Source organism: Arachis ipaensis, chromosome B2 (genome assembly GCF_059453495.1).
Source record: "Arachis ipaensis isolate K30076 ecotype BB chromosome B2, ASM5945349v1, whole genome shotgun sequence".
Taxonomy (NCBI): domain Eukaryota; kingdom Viridiplantae; phylum Streptophyta; class Magnoliopsida; order Fabales; family Fabaceae; genus Arachis; species Arachis ipaensis.
This window is the reverse complement of record NC_142437.1, coordinates 17,106,734-17,114,983: the sequence shown is the minus strand read 5'-3', so window position 1 is coordinate 17,114,983 and position 8,250 is coordinate 17,106,734. Positions and strand designations below refer to the sequence as shown.

General features: G+C 28.5%; 1 long non-coding RNA gene across 1 annotated transcript; it reads left to right on the top strand.

Moving 5' to 3' along the window:
• The first annotated feature begins 420 nt into the window (after nt 1-420).
• On the top strand, nt 421-2,788 carry LOC107625308 (uncharacterized). The gene is made up of 3 exons (XR_015904794.1): nt 421-766; nt 871-940; nt 2,419-2,788. It is a non-coding gene; the product is annotated as an uncharacterized LOC107625308 (long non-coding RNA).
• Nucleotides 2,789-8,250: the final 5,462 nt, after the last annotated feature.

The following is an 8,250-nucleotide window of genomic DNA, read 5'->3' as shown; positions in this document are numbered from 1 at the left end:
CATTTTTACAGTTTTTTTTGTTTAATTATTCTGTTGGTCTATATAGTTTTGTAAAATTTTTAATTAAGTTTCTATACTTATTTTCTTTTTAATTAGGTCTATATACTAATTTTTTTTAATTAAGTCCCTCTTAACAGTAATTTACTTAATTTTATAGGGATCCAATTAAAAAAAATTAGTACAAAGACTTAAATAAAAAATATATAAAAACTCAATTAAAAAAAATAATGTAAAAACTCAACTAAAAAAAAGTAGAATAACATAATTAAAAATTTTGATATGAAACAATAGAGTAATTAAATTTTTTTTTTTCAAAGACAATGAATTTCATCAGAGAAACTACTTGCTCCACAATAAACTCCAAGCAAAAGGGTACTTTGGACTATGGCAATAGAAAAGTAGAACAACAATTGAAGAATGAAGAAAAGCAAAGGTAAAGTAAGTTCATATGAGAGTTTCACGCTTCATGTAAGAGACATCTCTCCTCAGTCATGCGGCAAGCTTCTTCAGCTATTTCCACCGGTAATCGTCGATGATTCTCAAAGACAGCAGCATTCCTTGCTCTCCAGATGCACCAGACAAGGTTCGCAGCAAGCTCCTTCTTCCTTCGAGATTCAAAGACTCCATTAAAAATAACCACCATCTCCATGGCTCCATAGCTTGATTCAGTAGCGGAAGTCCTACAAGATCCCATGCTTCAACCACGCTTTCACATCCCCACAGGCAATGGTGTACCGATTCCTCCATAGCATCACAAATCAGACAGGTAGGGTTTATGTTTTGAAATCTTGAATTAAGATTTTCCTTGATCGGGATCCCTTCATGTAAAGTCTTTCACAAAATATTCTTAACTTTGGGGGTATTTTTCAGGTTCCAAAACTGGAACACTACTTCATATCCCGAAGCCACCGAATATTCTCCAGATTTCTCCTTTTACCAGGTAATTTTATCTTCACCTTGTTGTATAGGAGTTTCTAGTATTGCTCCGGAAGTCCCCAGAGTTGAATCCAAACAGGGACAAGAGAGAATTCCTCTTCTATGATCTGTTATGTGCTCTGTTATGCCCAAATAGAACCTTAATTTTCTTATGTGTGATTAAACGTTGATACTAAGAATGAACTAATTAACATTCTGGAGCCCTAATTTTTTTCTGGTTTGCTTGTCATTTGAGCCTAATTAAAAGATAGGGTATGGGTGGAGGAAGGCCTTAGTTTGCTTCTGTTATGCTTGCAATTTAGGTTCACTGATCTATCTTCATTAAGCACAATGTATAAGTGCCATGCATATGATAGCTTGCAGTTCTTGATTTTTCATTTGATCATTTTCGGATCTTGAACATACCACGTTTCAAATGCCTAACAGCTTGTAATATGTTCACTGTGTAAAACGATTTGTGCATTTTTATAGGCTATTTTTCTTAAAATTGCTTGTATATTTGGTGTTGCAAGATTTGCCATTATAGGTAGAAGATGATGATAGGTGTAATCCATTATATAGAACAAGCAATTGAAGGAGTTCTATTAGAACCTTAGATTTTATTGTTGTAGGCAAAATCATTATAAAAAAAAATAATGTCCATTGGAAAATAATATAATTTACCATCGGCTACTGTTGAGGGGTAGTCATTGAAGTTTTTCCTGATTTGGACCGTGAAAAATTGTTGGTCCAGACTACAGCGTATGATGGTTGTATAAACTCAGTTACATCATAAAATTTCATTCTTTTTTTCAAATTTCCCGGTTAATTAAGTCTGTTGTAGCATGCAATGTTGTTACGTTTAACAATTAAGGATGGTTTACAGTGGAAATTAACCATGTGTCTATATCTATCTTGAATGATTTGAAATAAATTGAAACAAATTAGTTAAAAGAACAAATATGAATTCTTCTACTGTTTTATTTAACTCACAGAATCAGTTAAGTTGTACATCTTTCAGAGAATTTAATTCATAACAAATGTTTCAAAACAATGCAAACCATCAAACTGTGGTGCCACACTTGGTTTCCTACTGGCCTTGGTTTGTTCTTCCACTACTCTTGTTGTAGATATTGTTTCTTGATTAGATGCTGAAATCTCTCTTGCAAGTTTCTGCGTTCATAGAAACCTTATGTTACTTTTTGGAATTATATAACACTTTATATGAACAAAAATAAATACATATCTTTTTCTTTTACCTTGTTCATAACAAATGTTTCAAAACAATGCAAACCATCAAACTGTGGTGCCACACTTGGTTCTCTAATGGCCTTGGTTTGTTCTTCCACCACTCTTGTTGTAGATATTGTTTCCTGATTAGATGCTGAAATTCTTCTTGCATGTTCCTGCGTTCATAGAAACTTTGATGTTACTTTTTGGAATTATATAACATTTTATATGAATATAAATAATAGATATCTTTTTCTTACCTTCGCATTATAGAAGAAGAATCCAACTCCGGCAGCTACAGCAGGGAGAGATGCATAAATCTTTCGCATGGCCATTGGTGTAACGATAGATTGATAGGAAAGAATAAGAGCCTTGTGATCACTATATATATATATATGAGTCCAGAGAAAATATAAAGAAGATCAGATACTTTGTTAATGATGGGAATTTGGGAAGCAAACAATGGTTTATAAAGGGACGGAACGGGTAAAAAAAAGAGAAAGCATAGTGTTTTATCTTATCTTATTTTAATTTAATCCATGGGGTAAGGAATTAAATTTAAAAGTGCTGAAAGATTTGTTCCGTTTTATGCATATTGTGATACATTAGTAATAATGTAATATACGTTATTTTTATTTTTCAAGTTTAAATTTTCTAAATTTAAAAGTATCGTTTTTAATCAACTTTTTTTTTTTTAAATTAATGATGCGTACGAAATAGAGTAAAAACTCTTATCTTTCTTGAAATATATCTAAGAAATTTTTAAATAGTTATTATTTTATAAATCCATTCTGTAGATCAAATTTTAAATTATGATTTTTAAAAATAGTTTAGATAGAATTTAAAATGCTATATATTTAATCAAAATATTCATAGATAATATTTTTTATCTGATAGTGATAAAAATATTTTATTCTTATACTCTTAAATATAATTTAATGATAGTATAAATCTTTTTGTTGCTGATTTGAAGATAAAATTAATTTTGGTCCAATAAAATCAAAGTCAAAATTAAGTTAAAATGAAAAAATAATTTGTTTCAAATCTAATCGAAAGCAATTAATTTATCCATATCTATTTAACTTTTTCTTAATTTTATCTATCAGTATTTTAAAGTGAATCCGAAATCTCTTTTTAAAGGGTAAACATGATTAAGGTTAACTAAAAAAAATAAAACTTGACTTTTGATTAACTAGAAATTTGAATTAAGTTAATAACTCAAGATAACTTTAAATAATAAAAGTAATTATTAAAAAATTATAAAATTAATAAACAGATCATAAAAATAAAAATCGATCTAAAAAATATTTATTTTTTATGTAAAAACTAATTTTTTATTTAAAAATTAGTTTTCTGTTTAAAAATAGTTTTTTTCCTTTAAAATGGGTTTTTTAAGCTGCATACAATGTAAAAAAATAATAGAGTGAGCGGAGAAATAAAATTTTCGTGAGGTATATAAAAAGATCTAGGGTAAAAAAAAAAAAGGCTTACATTAACTTAACACCAATATGGTTGATATTCACCATACAACTAAGGTTCATTCTGTGTGACATCCATTTTGAGGTGTTTAAATATTTTAGTGTGCTATACGCAAGGTAAAGAAAATCGAGATTTTACGTAAAATTGAAAAAGCAAATTAAGTACGTAAAACGTAAAATTTTAACAAGATTTAAATCGTAAAATCGTTACCCTTAATAAAAATTTCATAAAATCGATCGACTCATTTAAAATCGTAATATCGGAAGATTTTAAGAATTAAATCGAGATTCTAGCTACTATAATTATACATATATAGTTGAATGGAATTAGGGGTGGAAACAGGTCAGGTCAGGCCAGACTTTGCTCTTAACAGGTCTGGCCTGTCATGTAGTCAATTGGCCTGAGTCTGGCCTTGGCTTTTTTTTTAAGTACTAAGCCTAGCCTGTTATTCAACCTGCCCTGACTTGAAGCCTGCTAAAAGGCCTGATAATTTTTTTTTTACAAAAATAAAAATACTATTTTAAAAAATTATTTTTTAATAAACATATTTATATTTAATATGTCATATTTAATATTTATAAAAAATTTTAAAGTATTTAAAATGTACAAAATTATTTATAATTAAATATAATAAATTTAAAATATCTCATAATTTTATTAATAATAAAAAAATTTATTTATATATGTAATTATGTATTAACAGGTCCAGGCAAGCCTGAGAAGCCAATAAGGCTAATTAGTGAGCCTGAACCTGGCCTATTAACATAATAAGGTTTTTATAAAAGTCTGAACCTGTGCCTATTTTATAACAGGCCAGACCAAGCACAGGCCAGGCTACAGGCCCTGGCAGGCCGCCTAGCCTTTTTTTCACCCTTAAATGGAATATTCAATGATATTGGTAGTCTTCCGATTAGCCTCCTTTGCGCATCACTTCCCCTCTCTCTCAGCCTCCTTTGCGCATCACTTCCCCTAGTTCTCTCTCTCTCTCTCTCGAACGCATCTTCTCCTTTAGCAGCGACAAAACGACGACAACCCCGAGTAGAAACGGCGACCGCTTGGCAGCTTGAGGCGACAACAACAACACACAACTTCCCTCCTCTCGCACGCGTCACAACGGGACAACTCATCTGTGGCAACGACTTCCTCTGGTGAGCACGAATCGACGACGATGGCGGACCCTCTCCCTTTGGCGCTGTTCTCTGTCTCAACGTCTCTCTCCTCTTTGTGAACGGCAACGGCAACGACGTGGAGCATAGCGGCAGCGGTGCGACCGCGACGACTGGCGCAGCTCCCTCTCCTCGTGCGATACTCTCTTCTTTGCATGGGGGTGGGCATGTTACGCTGAAGGGGGGTGAAACAGGGGTGAGGGTGTAGCTGAAGCAAGAGGTTTAAGGTTAGAGTTTCTCAATTTGGGAATTTAGGGTTAGGGTTAGGTTTTTGTAAAGAAATATGGATAGAATGTGAAGTTGACCCATAATGTATAATGATTTTTGTTTTAGATTGAAAATTTTACATGAAATATTTGTGTTAATGAAACTCATGTGATAAAATTAATTTGTTATGGGAACTAGGTTTGTTAAATTTATGAAACAAACTTGTGTAAAAGATTAATTTTTTATAATTATATGATTTTAGTAGTATTAATTTGGATTAGATTGTATGGTTGCCTAATACTTCGATTTAGGATATGAATTTTAGTGATTAGGGATAATTTTGTAAGTTTATGATCAATGATTTAATGAATAGTTATTTGGGTTTAGAATTTTGGTCTTAGCTAAAGCCTCTGTCGATATCAAGTAAAAAAATTTGTTAAAATTATGCAATAATTAAAATAAAAAGCGAATTGATCGATTTAATTCGTTAATTCATATGAATGGAGTTAATTTTATGTTTTTGACTCATTTCAAAATATGGATTAATCATTTTTTTCAATTTGTGTTTGCTGCTAGTGATGAGTTGGTTCAAATCTGCCTTACCTATTTATTTGACAGCTATTATATATATAGCTATAGATATCTTAACAAATAAAGAAAATTAAAAATGCTTGAAACAAAATTTAATTATTTTCTTTTTCTTAACGTAAATTCTTTGAAGTTTGAGAGAAATAAAAAATAAATATTAATGTTCCATATAGCTATGGATAATGTACATCTTCAACCTTCAATCAAATTTTAAATTTTGGGTAAAGTATTAAATTGGTCCCTTATATTTGAGTCTAATCTTGTTATAGTTTTTAAGATTTAAAGTATCCTATTTGAATCCAAAAAAGATTCATTTAATTCAATGTAGTCCTGCCGTAAAGTCAATGTTAAATAATTAAGGAAATTTAGTTTTTAGATATAGAAAACTTATATAATCAAACTCTTCGATTGCCAAGGGAAGTTTCCTGCGATAGAGGTTACGATTACCTTGTCGTCGTTGCCACTAGCGAACTTTCCGGCAAAGAGTGAGTTCTTGAAGATACTTTTCATATGCTTAAACTAAGGCCAGTGACTTGCGTTGATGCATTCATTGCTGATCTTGTGCCTTGCGAGTTTGCATTTCTTCTTTAGGAAAAGACATTAAGGTCTGGTGAAACAGTGACATTAATTAATTAACATTGACTTTATGGTAGAACTATATTAAAATTAAATAAAAAATTTTTGAATTCAAATAGGACACTTTAAATTTTAGAAACCAAAACAAAATTAAATCCAAACGTAAGAGACTAATTTAATACTTTACCATTAAATTTTTTACTCTATCCGTAAGACAAGGTAAGTACTTGCGATTTTACTCTATAAAATTATTATTATATATACAGCCATAACCATTGAGTAAACAAAACAAAAAATTTGAACAGTTTCTTCACATCAACTTTACTTTTTTAATTAACAATAAAAAAAACTTTATGCCTATATATTATCTTTCTATTCGACATAATTCATCTCTAAAAAATTATTTTTATGGTTTATAATAATAAAAAAATATTATTCCTTAATCACTTTTATATCAATTTTCATTGTCCAATCAATTGATCTAACATAATAAATCTATCGCAAAACCAACCTCTAAGTCACATATTATTAAGTTTTCTTTTTCTTTTTTTGTATACTACGGTTAACATGAACTTTTTAGTTTTTTGTAGAGGTGAAAATAAGTTCAAGTTTACTATTAAGATTATAATATAGTTAGTTGATTTAAATTTGACCTACAATTTAGTATATATATTAAGAATTAAATCTGATTTTGTTATTAAATTTAGTCTTATTTAAAATCTGATAAAAGATATGATATTTTTTATTGAAAAATTATTTTATACGATATACCAAATTCAATATTTACAATATACAAAAATATTTAAATAAAATATAAAAAATTAAAAAATTTAACAATTTTTTAATTATAAAAAATTATTCATATTTTTATTTATATTTTAATATGTTTATATACTAACTTGATAGATCTATTAAACTTATTTATAAATTTGGGTCTAACTAATGTATTAATAAATTTAAATTTTAAAAAAACATGAAACTGAATTTAGTCTGTAACAAACTAGATCAGATAAAGTTATATACAGACCAGATTAAATTTCTTAGAGGTTGCTTTGCTTATTTTCAATCCCTAATTTCTCTATATAAGCTACAATATTAATTGAAATCCACCATTGAGAAGACAGAAAAATTTAAATACTTACAAGAATTTTTTTTTTCAATTTCTATAACAACTAAGTCATTAGATCAAATTGTTTCTCACATATGCAAATTCATAAAGGACATAATAAAAATGTCTGGATATAATTGATGTTCTATGTAAGAATCTAACAAATTGGTATGAATCTTTGTGTCACCAGGTATAAAAAGGATAAAGATTATGATGAGAGAATGTGAAAAGAAAGATGTCGCTATTTAGTTCTTTTCAACTTTAAAGGAAAATAAATTAGCACTCATCACTATTAATTTGTTTAAAGAATTAGAGTTCAGTATTATTCTATAGATTTTATTGTTTATTTATTTTTTATTTTTATTTTTCAGTTTTGAATGCTCATTGTACCATTGGTATGTCAATAAAAACTGATGTATTAGATAATTGACAGATTTACATGATCACAATGCATAATCAACATTATCCATTGATACAAATATAGTTAAATTAGTTATTAATAATAATATATAATTTATATGTTTATGAATGTACAAGATATGAATAATTATTAACAAAAGTAATTTGTACTGTCTTATACATCATCTCCTATTTGAATAATTATTTAAAAGAAAAGTTAATGTATCTAATTAATATGGTTGAATTCTTTTTTTTCTTATAAAAATTTAATTAAAAGTTAGGATCAAATTATCTTTTACAGAAGACTAAACTATGTAAGTCACCAAAAAAAAACTAAACTATGTTTATCTTACTCTTTTTTTTTTGTTAAGTACTGAAATCGTCCCTAACATCTTGGGTCAAAATCAAAATTGTCCCCATTTTTTTTCGTTATTAAAATCATCTTCAACGTTCAAAAACGCTTTAAAATCATCCTTTTTACCAATTTTATTTTTTATTACTAAACTATCCCCTCATTAAAAAAATTATAAAATAAAATAAATATAAATTAAATTAAAAAGAAAGGAAAGAAAGGGATAGATC